This window comes from Leucoraja erinacea, chromosome 6 (assembly GCF_028641065.1).
Source record: "Leucoraja erinacea ecotype New England chromosome 6, Leri_hhj_1, whole genome shotgun sequence".
In the NCBI taxonomy this organism is placed as follows: domain Eukaryota; kingdom Metazoa; phylum Chordata; class Chondrichthyes; order Rajiformes; family Rajidae; genus Leucoraja; species Leucoraja erinaceus.
In genome coordinates this window covers 71794949-71811047 of record NC_073382.1, presented here as the reverse complement: position 1 = coordinate 71811047, position 16099 = coordinate 71794949, and the positions used below count along the sequence as shown (strand labels likewise).

The window sequence follows — 16099 nt, the reverse complement described above, 5'->3', positions numbered from 1 at the left end:
GCTGAGTTTTATTGGGTTGATCAGGTGTGTTATATTATTGTACAATGACCAATGCGCAGGATGTCATCAATATTTGTTCAGTTACTTGTGGTTTTGTCGCCAAGATCTCTATTATCTTGCTGCTGGATGCGTAATAAATTTGCATGTTAAATTTGATATTGAAATAACGTAACTTAGAAGCATGAGATGTGTGGTGGAGGCAGGTTCGTTTTTATCATTTAAAAATAAATTGGATAGTTATATGGATGGGAAGGGAATGGAGGGTTATGGTCTGAGCGCAGGTATATGGGACTAGGGGAGATTATGTGTTCGGCACGGACTAGAAGGGTCGAGATGGCCTGTTTCCGTGCTGTAATTGTTATATGGTTATATGGTTATATGGTTAATGATTAACAGAGATTAGATACATGGAAGGAAAGCCTCGCTCACAGTATTAAATATATGGGAGCGACCTGATGCTCTCTTCTAAGAGACCTGATGAACTCTTCAGTTCTCTTTTATTTAAAAATGTTAACCTTTTCCTATGAAATGGATAGATGTTTAGATCTAGTAATTGAATTTTGTAATTAGCTACAATTAGGTAACTAACTAATTGATACATGGAATGAAAGCCTCGCTCACAGTATTAAATATATAGGAGCGACCTGATGCTCTTTGGTATCACAATTGTATCAACTATAAAATATTTTGAAAATAATTTATAATTTATTGCTAGGTAGGTTTAGTTACTCATAGCAGAATTAGAATTCTGAAGCCAGGCAAGAGATGAATGGCAAATAGATTGCAGTGGAAGGCAGAAGGCGGTGGTCCAGGTGGTAGAGGACACTGGAAAAATCACAAAGAGTTTGGATGAGTTGGTATCAAACAGCATGGAAGAAAATAAGGGAATCATTATAATGAAGGACATGGTGTGTAAAAAAAATGGAACTGAAGGTAAACAGGTTAGCAACTCCTGATGGTTTGCATCAAGCATTTCAAAGTAGGCAACAGTTGATGCAGTGGAGCTATTAGCTGAAGCTGTTACACCAAGTAGCGATATTACAATACTTACCTTCAGCGGTAAGTTTTCTCCTGCCAGTCCGAGATGGATTTCCTCGGCCTGCCAGCTGATGCAGAAAAATCGTTCTGACTTCCGTTCTCGAAAGTTCAAAAAAAAAAAAATCGCGGGACAATTTAATCGCTGGGGTGAAATAAAAGGGCGATTTCTAACGCCCTCAATGCCTACAATGGGACGGATCTCACGTAGGGGACAAAACACGGGGTAAGTTGTTTATTTTACATATAATCCTGCTTCTTAGGATGACTTTAATCAAAATGTCCTTGACGAAAATGTGATTTTGCCCCCATATGAACTGGCAGTGTTTTTCCTGCCAATATGAGGTTCAAATTGACTGCAACCGCAACGTTCCAGTCAATCGCATTCCACAAAAACCCACTCGCAAGATGATTTAAAAGCCCATTAATTTACGGGAATTAATCATTAAATTCCTTCCACTTGGCCTATAAATTCATGACAATTAGATTTAAAAATCATGTTATATTGTGAATTCTTGTGTGAATGTTATTTGGACACTTAGGCTATTTAAAAATGTTAACCTTTTCTTATGAAATGGATAGATGTTTAGATCTAGTAATTGAATTTTCTAAATAGCTACAATTAGGTAACTAACTAATTATATGCTTTAATTTCCAAGTAGGATTGTTTCATATCATCTCGAAAAGGATCTCGATACTATGGTTGAGTGGTCACAACAATGGGGCATGCAGTTCAACCCTTCCAAATGTGAAACTATGTGCGTCACCAGAAAGAGGAATCCAGGCGAAACATCTTACAATGTACTTGGTGCAACCCTTGAAGAATCCAAACAAACCTAGTATCTTGGCATCAAATTGCAGAATGATCTGCGTTGGAATGGTCAGACTCATCATGCAACGGCGAAAGCAACAGGTGTCCTAAACTTTCTGAGGCGCAACTTTCATCATTGTTCAACTTCTGTCAAGGAGAAGCTATACTTCACCCTCGTTAGACCTCATTTGGACTACGCAGTTGCAGCATGGAACCCATACACAAATAAAAACATTTCTTCCATCGAACGAGTCCAAAGACAGGCAGCTCGATTTGTTACTAACACCTATGAGAGAGAAGCAAGTATCACCAAACTTCTGAATTCTCTGGGTGGAACCCTCTCCAAGACAGACGTGAAGCTCACCATTTGACCTGTTTTAACAAAATGTTAAATGGTCAGCTCGACATAGACTACAAGACCTACACCAAACCCAAACCAATTAGGAGCAGACGAGGGCATTCGATCCAATTTGTGATCCCAGCTACAAAGGCAGATGTATACAGCAATTCGTTCTTCCCCCGCACAATTAAAGCATGGAATAATCTCCACCCAACTATAGTTAACCAACCAGATGCAACTAAATTTAAAGTCGCTCTTTCTTCCCAATAACCCTTCCTGGCTTAAGCCCTCACTTCACCACCTCCAGCTTAAATTCCATTTGGAATATTTTGGAGGACCAAGAAACGAAGAACCAAGAACCAATAATATTAGTTTCAGAATGCTTCAATCTATAATAACTGAAATTTTATTTCAGTTCTCTTAATTTTTAAGAAAGTTATAGGCTTTTGACTGTCCTCGATCACATATTTTGTGTTAAGTCAATGGAAAAGCAACTAGATGCTAATTTCCAAGTATGAAAATGGCCATAACCTTTTTAATAATGAAGATATGAAAGTGAATTAGGTGCCAAATTAAACGTAATTTATGCTTTATCTGATGGGATAAATTGTAGACTTAAATCTCAAACTTTTGTAACATTGCTACACCAAGTGAGTTTCTCACCACCATGATACCAATAGCTCATAAACCCTCAAATGTGGCACCAATTTTCAAGAAAGAAGAAATACAAAAGGTACTGTTGGCTTAACATTGGTTGATGGCAAGATGGTGACAGTGGAGTTTATAATCAATTGGAGAAATTTAGTGTAATAAGCGAGTTTGGTATTCCAACTGCACATGCCCAGGTCATAGGTCATTCGTGATAAGCATTCTTGGCAGCTGTGCTGCTGCGTTGTGTGCAAGCCTGCGATTTGTCCGTGGTCGGGGTCGGGCCTGTTTCAGGCACTGTTGGGTTGCTGCTGGGCCGTCCCCATCCCCTCCCGGGTGTCCCGTCCATGTCTGGGCCGGCTGGAGGTGTCCGAGGTTCTCCTGGGTTGGCGGGGCACCAGTGGCTCTGGACTTGCAGCCGCAGCCGGGGGGGGGGGGGGGGGGGGGGGGGGGGGGGGGGGGGGGCTGGCTCCGGCTCTGCTCTGCTCTGGCTCCCAGGGAACAGGGACCATCAGCTGCACCTCTCGTCTTGTCCAGTGGCTGTCGTTTGGACCCCTTGGTGATGGTAGGGGCCGACCGCAGGCTATCGGCGGGGATGCACAAGCGGTGCTGCATTTCCAAGTCAGGTAATTGTGAGAGACCTGAAAGTGGTGGTGGTTACTCTTCTTTTACCTGATGAAAGTGGATAGGACCCATGTGAGAAATGATGATTAAGTGAAATGCTCTGACTCTTGCTACATGAGTCTGCCTTCCTGACCACAGACTCATCTGTCGAGCACTAGATGACCACAAGCTGCCAATGTTAGATAGGCATGTTAGCTATCATAAAATGAGAAGTTGAGTATAGGAGCAAATAGATCCTTCTGCAGTTGTACAGGGCCCTAGTGAGACTACACCTGGAGTATTGTGTTCAGTTTTGATCTCCAAATGTGAGAATATTCTTGCTATTGAGGGAGTGCAGCGTATGTTCACAAGATTAATTCCCTGGATGGCGGGACTGTTGAAAGAATGGAGTGGCTGGGTTTGTATACTCTGGAATTTAGAAGGATGAGAGGGTATCTTATTGAAACATAAGATTGTTAAGGGTTTGGACGCGCTAGAGGCAAGAAACATGTTCCCGATGTTGGGGGAATCCAGAAACAGGGGCCACAGTTTAAGAATAAGGGGTAAGCCATTTAGTATGTAGATGAGGAAAAACTTTTTCATACAGAGTGTTGTGAGTCTGTGGAATTCTCTGCCTCAGAAGGCGGTGGAGGCTGGTTCTCTGGATATTTTCAAGGGAAAGTTAGATAGAGCTCTTAAAGGCAGCAGAGTCAGGGGATATGGGGAGAAGGCAGGAATGGGGTACTGATTGTGGATGATCAGCCATCATCACATTGAATGAAGGGCTGAATGGCCTACTCCTGCACTAATTGCCTATTGTTTATTAAAGGGTTGGAGTGGCCCAGAAGAGAGTGGATGGTCATTGCTGGAGAAAGGCCAGTGGTAGGGTGGGGTAAAGAACTGGAGGGGGGCTTGAGTAACAGATGAGGAGGTTAGAGAGGAATGGGAAGGTTGAAGAGGAAAAGGAGAGGGAGGGAGAAGTGACAGAGAGACAATAGGATCAGCAGCTTCAAGGGGAATAAGGAGAGAGTGAGATTCCCCCCCCCCCCCCGGCACGTGGGAATGATTGATTGATTCATGGAAGCGCTGATGCCACCCCAAAAGTGAAGTACATTAATTGGCTCCGGGAAGTGCCGACTGCCTCCCCCCCCCCCCCCCCCCCCCCCCCCCCCCCCCCCACGTGGGAATGATTGATCACGTTGTAAGAACAGGTTGCGTTGGGGGAACGTGTGTGTGGTGGAAACAGGTTTTGTTGGGGAAAAGGGTGAGTGATGGAATATTACGTTGGAGAAAAGGGGTCCAATGGGTCAGGGGGGTATGGAGGGAGGAGGGGTTATGGAGAGTAGGATGGAGTGACTGATGGTAGGGGAAAGGAGAGTGAGGGAGAGGTGAAGGAGGGAGTGGAGGAGGGGAGCAGGTGAGGGAAGAGAAGAGGGAGGGAAAAGAGGAGGGGGAGGGAGTGTTGGGAATGAGGGGAAATGGGCTGCGCCTGCGCAGTTGGGGCTTATGGGTGTGTGGTGGAATATTGCATTAGAGAACAGGTGACGTTGAGGGGACGGGTGATGGGGGTGATTGTCTCCGAGGGGGGTGGCCTGGCTCCAGGGTGAGCGCCGATGCCATGTTCGGGGACCAGCCCTCCCATGTGACGCTGTGCCCTCCCCCCCCCCCTCACTTTGGGGGATGGGCCCAACAGGTCTCACCTGGCCCAGTATACTTATAAAAGTTTCATCTTGTATGTACGTGTGTATGTGTGTGTCTGTGTAGGTCTGTTTTTGTATCCTCATCAAAACGCTACGCTGTAGAACTGAAAATGTTCCACATTCTTACTCACATTTTTCCTGTCCATGCCATAATCAGGTTCCCTTCATATTTAATGAAATATTTCATAAGTTATTGATGATTAAAGTATAATGAAAGCCCTTTGAAAACTATAACTACCTGTGAGAGTGAAACTCTTCTTTCAGCTTCCAGTGATGATGTCACAATGCCATCTCACAAACATCCAATCACAATGGGATCTCATTTACACAAGCTGCAGTGAAGATTCCGAAAACTGAAAATGACAACACAATGTGATCTCTGCTGCTCTCTGCTGTTGTAAGGAGAGGGGCGTAGTAGGGAAGATTTAAAAGATTTTAAGTGACAATTAAAAGTTGGATTTCTTCAAATCTGCACTTGCAGTTAGGCGGTAATGACGTCACAATGCCCTACCAGCTACAATGTTTCTGTCCCAGAACACTGAGTCCTTCACAGCAAATATCCTTCAGGGAAAGAATCTGCCAGCCTAACCCAGCATAGCAAACTTTAATAATTAGATTTGGATAACAAATGATGGCCTTGTTGGTGGCACCCACATCACATTAAATCTTAGTGCATTTTCTTTTATTTTTAAGTTTTAAATGACCTGCACAGCGAGTCAGTGGTGGAAACGGGTTGTGTTGGGGGAACGGGTGAGTGTGGAAACAGGTTACATTGGGGGAATGGGTGATGGGGGTGTTTAGCTCCGGGAGGCTCCTGTCTCCGGGTTGAGCACCGACACCACGTTAGGGGACCAGCCTTCCCGAGTGATGCCCCGCCCCCATGTTGTGGGACACAGCCCAACGATTCCCACTTGGTCTAGTATCAATTAAAATGTGTTCCATTTATCATCAATTTTTTTCCATTAATATACCCACCTTTTGTTTTGATTTGATCAACAGCTTTAATAAATTAATAACAAAAAGTATTAAATTAAATTAAAATCCTACAAAAGTGAAAATATAATTTTAAACTTTTTGAAGTATCAGTATAATGTGCTGGTATGTACCATCACAAATAAAGAATTGATCATAACTAAACAAGAAACATGAAATGTGTAATAGTGATCATTACTGAAGGGTCTCCCTGTTGCCTTCCAACCTGAAGCTCCCCATGACTCCCTGAAGGAGAAGTCACAGATAGATAGGGTGGTCAAAAAGATGTTTGCCACATTGGCCATCAGCTAGAGTATTGAGTAAAGAAGTTGGGAGGTCATGTTGCAGTTGTACAGTATAAAACATTGTTAAGGCCACATTTAGAGCATTGTGCTCAGTTCTGGGCACCGTGTTATAGGAAAGATGGAAAGGGTACAGAGAGGATTTACGAGGATGTTGACAGGACTAGAGGGTCTGAGCTATAGCCAGAGGTTGAGTAGACAACCGACAATAGACAATAGATGCAGGAGTAGGCCATTTGGCCATTTCGAGCCAGCACCGGCATTCAATGTGATCATGGCTGTTCATCCCCAATCAGTACCCCATTCCTGCCTTCTCCACATATCTCCTGACTGCTATTTTTAAGAGCCCTATCTAGCTCTCCCTTGAAAGCATCCAGAGAACCTGCCTCCACCGTCCTCTGAGGCAGAGAATTCCACAGACTCACCATTCTCTGTGAGAAAAAGTGTTTCCTCGTCTCCGTTCTAAATGGCTTACTCCTTATTCTTAAACTATGGCCCCTGGTTCTGGACTCCCCCAACATCAGGAACATATTTCCTGCCTCTAGTGTGTCCAACCCCTTAACAATCTTATTTGTTTCAATGAGATAACCTCTCATCCTTCCAAACTCCAGAGTGTACAAGCCCAGCTGCTCCATTCTCTCAGCATATAATAGTCCCGCCATCCTGGGAATTAACCTTGTAAACCTACGCTGCACTCCCTCAATAGCAAGAATGTCCTTCCTCAAATTAGGGAACCAAAACTGCACACAATACTCCAGGTATGGTCTCACTAGGGTTCTGTACAACTGCAGAGTAGGCTGAGACTCTATTCCTTGGAGCGCAGGAGGATGAGCGATGATTTTATAGATGTGTATAATATCATGAGAGGAATAGATCTGGTAGATGCACAGCGTCTCTTGACCAGAGTAGGTTAATAGAGGACCAGAGGACTTAGGTTTAAGGTAAAAAGATTTAATAGGGATCTGGGGTAACTTTTCACACAAAGAGTAGTGGATGTATGGAACAAGCTGCCAGAGAAGGTAGTTGAGGCAGGGACTATCCCAATATTTAAGAAACAGTTAGACAGTACATAGATATAATACGTTTGGAGGGATATGGAACAAATGCTTGCAGGTGGGACTAATGCAGCTGGGATATGTTGGCCGGTGTGGGCAAAGTTGAGCCGAAGAGCCTGTTTCCACACTGTATCACTCTATGACTATGACACAGTGGGCAAAGAGATCCAGGCAAAATGGCTATTCAGATTCCATCCACCTAGGATAACAGTGACTTTCTCTGGGTAACTAATCCTTGAAAAAATGGCATCAGTCACACCAACATTGGACATGACCTTTTCTGGTCTCTGAGAAGAGTAGTGGAGGACCCTTCACAAAACAGGTTGACCTCAGAGATTCGTTCCTGTTCTGTGTTTGCAACATGAATAACAAGCCACGTTCCTCATCCACAGGATCATTATAAGTATAAACAGGGGTCAGAAATAAGTCAACATATAAATTAGAAGGAGCAGTAGGCCTCAGAGCCTCTTCAGCCTGCCCTTCCATTCAATATGATCACCATTGATCCAATTATAATCACAACTCTATAATCTCAACTATCCGCTATACCTTTTCACCGCCATACTTGTCATGGCATCTTTCATCTTGTCATGATCATGAGCAGCATTTTGTACTGAGTTGCAACAGATCCACAACTGATACCATCTTTCTGGCCTTACACTCATGAAGGGGACATTTGGATAGCAATGCCACCCACATGAGATGCCCAACATGGCAGGACATTGCATAGAGTTGTGGATGTATCCCAGTCCAGAACAAAAGAACAGCTTCACCGCATCTACATTTCATGCTGCCTTGGGAAAGCAGCCAACATAATCAAGGACCGTTTACACCTGTTCCTTCCCACTTCTCCCCTTTCCCATTAGGCAGAAAATACAAAAGCTTGAAAGTACTTACCACCAGATTTGGGAATAGCTTATTCTCCACACTTGGAATACTACTGGATGGTCCTCTCTTAAGCTAAGGGTATAGTCCCAATGTCTTAACCTACCTTATGGTAGTCATTACACTTTTTTATCTACACCTTCTCTGTAATTGTAACGCTATATTGCTGTAACACTATATTCTGTCCTCCAGTATTTTTTTGTTTGCTCTACCTGTTGTACTTGTGTTTGGCCTGATTGTCTCACCACAATGAGGAACCTTATGCCACTGTCCCACTTAGGAAACCCGACCGGAAACCTCTGGAGACTTTGCACCCCACTCAAGGTTTCCGTGCGGTTCCCGGAGGATGCAGGTGGTTGCCGGAGGTTACAGGTAGTGGAAGCAGGTAGGGAGACTGACAAAAACCTTTGGGAACCTCCGGGAACCGCGCGGAAACCTTGGGTGGGGTGCAAAGTCTCCAGAGGTTTCCGGTCAGGTTTCCTAAGTGGGACAGGGGCCTTACCTTCAGCCAGGCTAGAGGCATATGGACCTAATGCAGCCAAATGTAGGAGTGAATTAGATACAAATGTGAGATAATGCATTTTGGATCATCCAAAACTGACTGGATGTAGCAAATGTAAGGGAAGCGTTGCTATACAGAGAGATCTTGGGATGTAAGACCAGAGCTCCCTATCAATGGCAATACAGGTGGATAGGTTAGTGAAGGAGGCATTTAGAGTGCTTACCCTCATGGACAAGGATATTGAGTATAAGAGTTAGGACATCATATTGCATCTGTACAATTAATTGGTTTAAGCCTCACCTGGATTATTGTGCACAGTTCTGGTCATCCCATTATAAAAAGGATATGGTAATGCTCGAAATAGTGCAAATGAGATCCACCACAATGTTGCCTGGAATGGAGAGCTTTATTTAAAGAGGAGGTTGGATAATCTGGGGATGTTCTCACTGGTGTACAGGAGGTTGTGGCGTGTCCTGAAAGAGGTTTTTTTTAAATTATATGTGGCTTAAATAGGGAAGTGAGTTGCAATTGTTTTTAAAACTGGAGGGAGCAGGTTTGGAGTGAGAACGGAAATATATAAACAAATCTGAGGGGAAGTGTTTATCAGGCAGTGATGGATATCCGATATACTGTAACCTGTCTGAGTACTGGCAGAGGCAGGGACAATCACAATGTTTTAAATGCATCAGGACAGGTATGTGGGTATGGGGGGGAATCAAGGAATATGGCTCAAATGCATGCTCCTTCTCATCCTAAAGGGATTTTGCTTGCATGAGATAGACTTCAAATACCTTATGACCTGTTGAGTCCAATTTTCCAGGTACGTTACCATGTCTGTGTTGCAACAATAGCAATACAAGGAATAAAATATTTTACAGATCCTCTGAACATTCAACTGAAACACCCCAAGTAATTATTGCAGACCCACCACAATATTTGACCTGCACACCCATTGCTATTTAATGGATCAGTAAGTTTCTATCCTTATTTACCTTTGTCATCTATGTTAGTAAAACTAAAGTAGCCCGGTTTATTTACTGCAATCTTCAAGAAAGTAGGCAGCCAATTATATTGGTGAGAAAGGTCCTACACAACCCTCTATTGAACAATCAAAACAGCTACCATGCATTTATTCTACAACGATGATAACATCTGAGGCACTGACTCTGACAGATTGTATAGATGGCTTGTTGGTTGGTTTGTTCCACCTGGGATAAAGCAAAGTGCTAAGGTGAAGCTGATGCAGTTTCCACTCAATTCTTCCTTTCTACTGCCTGCAAACAACTGATGGGGTTATGTTACTTTTTAGGAATACAAAGCCATTGCACCTCTATTGAGTCATTTCTTATTTATATATTAAAACAATCTCAGGCCTTTCCTTGGTGGTTCAGTAGTGCTTACAGATATAAACTGTACTAACCTCAAAATGAATTAATGGTTTATTCGATATCTTCAGCATCCCGCACCTGCACATTCTAATTGTTACTTTAAAAGTTCCATATGAAAATAATACATGTAGAATCTTTCTAGCTATATGAAGATATTCTCTCTAATAGCCTCCCTACTCTAAGGCACAGATTTGACCAGGTTTTATTTATCATTACATCTTCTTTCATTTTACACTGTAAGTGTGCTCCAATAAATGTGCTTTGGCAGAAAATGTTTTATTTTATTGCACTATTTCCTAAGCAAAACATTAGTCCTAGACTTTAAAACCTGCTTGTTCTAAATTACATCAAAGTTCCAAAAGGATACATCAATGTTGTTACTTCCAACTAGATTGCAACATGTCACTGATAAACGGAATCACATAGTTTGGACGAAGCTGATCTGAAATCATCTGCCATACACTGATAGAATGAAGCAGGTGAGGTGAGAAATCCTTGGTGGAATAACACCTTTATACTTCGTTGTGACCCAAAGGTTTATGCAAATTGGCATCAGATGCCTGGATAATCTGGAAAAATGTCAAAACTAAGTGAATTGTCCAAGACTGAACATGCATAATGTAACATACATAATGTAACATACATCATTTCAGTTTGTGGTTGCGAATGGAAGAGAAGACAGGTCAAGTTTCTATATCTGACAATATCAAACATCTCCATGAGCAACAAACCTACATATCACTGCATATATTTTGAAGATGCTCATCGGAAGCCTTTCACATGTCATTCTGGAGACAAACTAAGTGACATACAAAAAAAAACCCACTCAACTAATGAAAACCCTGAATAGAAAGGCTTTAGAACTGATCTCACCAGGAAGCACAGTTGAGACTGTTGTTTGTTGAGTTGTGCAATTTCTGTGTTCATTCTCTTTGCCTGTTGCCTTTGCTAGTTTGTCAGCAGACAGCCAGCAGAGGGAGTCAGAAGCACACAAACAAAGATGATGGCATGCAGCCAAATTGTAAAGGTATCTCCCTTCACATTACTATCATGAAGGATGTTGAAATAGATTATATAACATCAACCAGTTACAACAAATATCCTGTATACTGTTTTGGAATGCCTGAGTAGTAGTAATGTCATTATTACAATTAAACCGTCACAAGAATTGCAGAGCATTAAAATGCCAACAATTGGGCAGCTTCCATAATTTGTGGAAACAATCTTAAATGGAATATCTTAACTGGGTTTCTTAGCCTATGACACTGAAGATGAAGAAAAGGCAAATGCATTCCTGACTATTTTGGGTTTACAGTTTAAAAAACTCTGGTTGCACCAAGGAATTTCACAGAACTCACGGAACCACAGTGAAAGTGGATCAATTCTCATTGCAGAATAATAGTAAGATTAAACGAGAACTTACCAGTTTGAAGTTTGATCTGTATTTTATGAGGGGTAACGTTGAGGGATTACGTGAAGACCCCGTCCAGTAAGCATGCGTGTCAATCTTCAAAACAGCAGTGTGAAATCACAGAAAACAGTTGTTGAAATGAACATAGTAAGATAAGAGAACCATAATACCTGTTGAACTTTATGATAGAGGGCTGGGAGCGGAGGGCACGTAATCCCTCAACGTTACTCCTCATAAAATAAAGATCAAACTTCAAACTGGTAAGTTCTCGTTTAATCTTACTATTTTACTTCGGAGTCACGTGAGTGACTATGTGAAGATTTTAAAGCTCTGTTATTTCATGCCGTGGAACCAAGTCCAGGCGTCATACACTGCATCAGTAGGCCAATGATGAGTGAGCATTGAGAATGCATTCAGACATGACATAGATATAGACATGTTGATGCTATTAATGAATAATAGTGGCAATAGTAACCTCCCTCAACTTGGAGGAAGTATGAACCATACCTAACATAGAGTTGGCAAATACCCCTGATCTGGCAATAGGTTTATTCTGAATATTTGGATAGATCAATAGTTTGACCATCCTGTAACCGCTAGGATGTGGTCCATCCCTGCTGCTGAGATATAGCGGTCCTGGTGGAGTGAGGCTCAATGTCAATGTACACTCCTGTATATGCCAGACCCATATAACCATCTGGAGAAGGTTCGTAGTGATGCCTTCTAACAAGATTTTATGTAACTAATAATATTGCTGTCAGTCTATAAAGCTGTTAGGAACCTTGACATACTGGTGCAAATGCGTGATCACACGCAACCCAAGGTCCATGGGATATGCAACATCTAGTTTGGTCTTGTGTCCCTGTCTAATCTGCTTGATTAATCATAAACATAACATGTTATAATAGCCCGCAGATATGATCATCCTATCCAGTGTTGCAATGACTGGACCCATAGCCCTGTACTCAGTGTCATGGCGTAATCACTAGTACGTGAGTATGACCATGGGCAGGGATGTTGCTGATGCCCATCGGTGAAATGATGTAGTACAATGTTAACAACCCATTTCTCTGCGTCCCTAAGCCTGGGAGGCTTTAAGCTGACGATACCTTCATTCTCTGGATATCAGAGGGTGAGAACCGGACAGAGTGGTTTATGTACTCATCAGCCAAATGATTAGGAGGTACTTAAGGCACAGTAATGGAATAGTAACTTAATGTTATAATCCCATAAAACAAAAATAACAAAATATCCTTATACGCAGACGATGTATTACTGTACATCACAAAACCCCAAATCAGTATACCAAACATATTAAATCTAATTGAGGACTTTGGATCTTTCTCAGGATACAGAATAAACTGGAACAAAAGTGAAATTATGTTGATAAAACCGAAAGACTCAACACATCTCTTGAAATTCCCCTTTAAAATAGCCACAGAAAAATTTAAATATTTAGGAATTGAAATCACTAGAAACTATCACGCTATGTTTAATAGTAAGATTAAACGAGAACTTACCAGTTCGAAGTTTGATCTGTATTTTCTGAGGAGTAACGTTGAGGGAATACATGAAGAGCCCGCCAGTACGCTTGCGTGTCATTCTTCAAAGCAGCGGAGTGTATCACAGATACCTGTAATGACTTAAGCATAGTAAGATTAGAGAAAAGATACCAGTCGTGTTTATGATCAAGGGTGGGAGCGGAGGGCATGTATTCCCTCAACGTTACTCCTCATAAAATACAGATCAAACTTCGAACTGGTAAGTTCTCGTTTAATCTTACTATTTTACTTCGGAGTCACGTGAGTGGCTACATGAAGATTTCAAAGCTCTGTGATTCAAGCCGTGGAACGAGTCCATCATCACGTCTGCCTTGGTTTTGGGGAGAATAGTGATAACATATTAAACATCAATATGATATATATAAATAACCATAAAGTTAATAATAATTGATAGCCCCTGTTTTTTGGGGTAAATTAAGGTTTAGAAACTTAACAATGTTTCTGAAAAAATTCCAGTTTCCATTACTGGTTTGTTATAATCTTTAGAATGTTCTTTCCGATGGCCATCCTGCAGTCCTGAGGATTTTATCCATAGGAAACCTCCAATTTAAATGCTGCCGACGTTGCTGCAGCCTGGTGGAGTGAGATTTTTAACCCAGTTAGTGTTTACACCAACTTTGGTCAATACTATGTTAGCCATTTAGCTGGCCTGGCCTGTTATTCTTTAATGAGGTTGTCTGTAGTTGATGAAAAGTTCCTCTTCTGTGCCACTGATGGTCTTGGTTTGTTCCATGTATATTTGTAGATGTCTCACAACAGTCAATCATCTGTAGGGTAGGCTCTAAAAATGTTATTTTAAGGCCTGCTGACCCCTGTCTGTTTAGTTCCCTAATTCCTGAATATAGAAGTGTAAGTTGCCAGGTGAACTGGTCTAGTTATCCAGCCTTAATTTGGTAGGGACTGAGTCCTTAGTGCCGTGACCTAAGCCATCAGCATGATAGTTTTGAAAAATGTCAAAAACTGTAATGACAGTGCTGTGGCTGGAGCCCAGTTCTTTAACAATGTTAAGACGATGCTGATGTCCCATATTTGGGAATACTCGGTCTTTGGGGAATTCCCATAAAATTGTCCTCCATAAGCTGTTGTTCCATTCTCTTGCCATAGGTAAGTAGATGGACCACTTCTGGCACAGTTGATGTCACTAATACTAAGCCCCTGTAGGTTAACAAAGCTGCCAAACAGCCTGGATGATGTATTATGGTTGCAACACATCTCCCATTAGTTTATGTATTTTAGACACTGTCTTTAGGTTGATTGTCTGTGGCCCGCTGTGATCATGTCCATTGCTCTGGCCGTCAGTCCCAGATGTAATAGCGGCGCTTTCAGACTCTACGATTTAAGCGATTTATATGTTCATGGCACGGGTGGTTTTCCCCTATACTTCATCGTCTGTTTAGGATGGTGCTGCATGGTTCTAATCTCATTCCCAGTACCGCCGAGAATCATGGTTGGGTAGGTCAGTGGGGTACTATTAAAAACACCCCTACTGATGAGGTTGCCAAATTGTGTTGGCCAGATAGTTACATGATGTAGATTCCCTTTCACCCATGTGCTACCACAGTTGATATGTGCTACCACAGTAGTATTGTTAATTTATAATCTAATAACCTGTTTAACATATTCCAGAGCAACATGACTTTAGGCCATGAAAAAAAACACAACATTTCCAGGTAGTTATGCCCAGTGTTAATAATGATGATGCTTCCTGTGTATTCCATCTTCCTCCACAGCTGGAGATGGAATTGGTAACACACCATCCTAGTGCATAGCATGCATATGTAGGATCATAGACTGGTTGCTGACAATGATAGGATTGGAGCAATGCCCAATGTTATCTTTCCACCATTTAGTTCCAATATGGCTTCTGTATGGCTTCATCATTCTATCGAAATGGTCACCATTAATTTTAAGAGCTCATATTTTGGCCCTCTGTAAATCTTTATAATGTAAGGGTCTGAATTATGTGGCTGGAAACCCATATTCCCAGTACCACCTGTTGCCAAAATTCTTGCTACCAGTCTGATGGATGGTTTATCCTCATGTCAATGATTTTGCTGTATGCCTTTATTAAGGTTGTAACCTCTGTTGGCAAAGTTACTGACATGAGGAACTGAGTTATTGGTGAACCCCAAATAATCCCTTTAGTTTGAAGGCTTTAATTTTGATTTAATTGGATGGATAATGAATCCTAGTTTCCAATAATTGTTAAGTGGCTGTTACCGTTTGTTCAGCCCGTCCTAAGTTCCCGCACAATTAGTATGTCATCCAACGAAGCCATTACCATTGTGTGGCTGGTTGTTATATTTTGTAAATAACCTAGGTGCTAATGTAAACACATTAGGTAGTGCTCTATACTGCTAGAGCTGAGCCATCCAATTAGATAAAATAACGTCCGTGGTCACCTGTTATGGGTACTGAAAATAGTAAGCATCCTTTGAATCAATGCTTGCCATTTTCGTTCTTAAAACGAATATACTAACAATAGAAAAGGTTTCCGTTCTTAACGAATATATCGTATTATTTTATTTATTTATTTATTTATTAATATATGGTCCCTAAATAAGGGACATATTAGATATTTAAACTGATAAAACCCCAGATATTATGCTTGATCTTGGCCAAAAAGCTGAGATCTGATCTATGTTTGATGCGTCAAGCGCCATATCCTATTTTGTTAGGAAGGGAATGCGTAGATAATAATTCTTCCCTTACAATGCAGCTAAAACCCATCCGTTGCTGATGTCCAGTGTCTGTATCCCATATGACATATTTGGTAATTGGTGATTATGTCTGGATACGAGTAGATCGGCATCTGGTGTTCCATATCGTGTAGAAACATCAGCAAATACTATAGCCCAATATCCATTTGATGTTCTCCTCCAAAT

At 41.7% G+C, this 16099-nt stretch overlaps 1 pseudogene; it reads right to left on the bottom strand.

The window, feature by feature from the left end:
• Positions 1-15742: 15742 nt before the first annotated feature.
• Positions 15743-15852, bottom strand: LOC129698485 (U2 spliceosomal RNA; annotated as a pseudogene).
• Between the last annotated feature and the right edge of the window lie 247 nt (positions 15853-16099).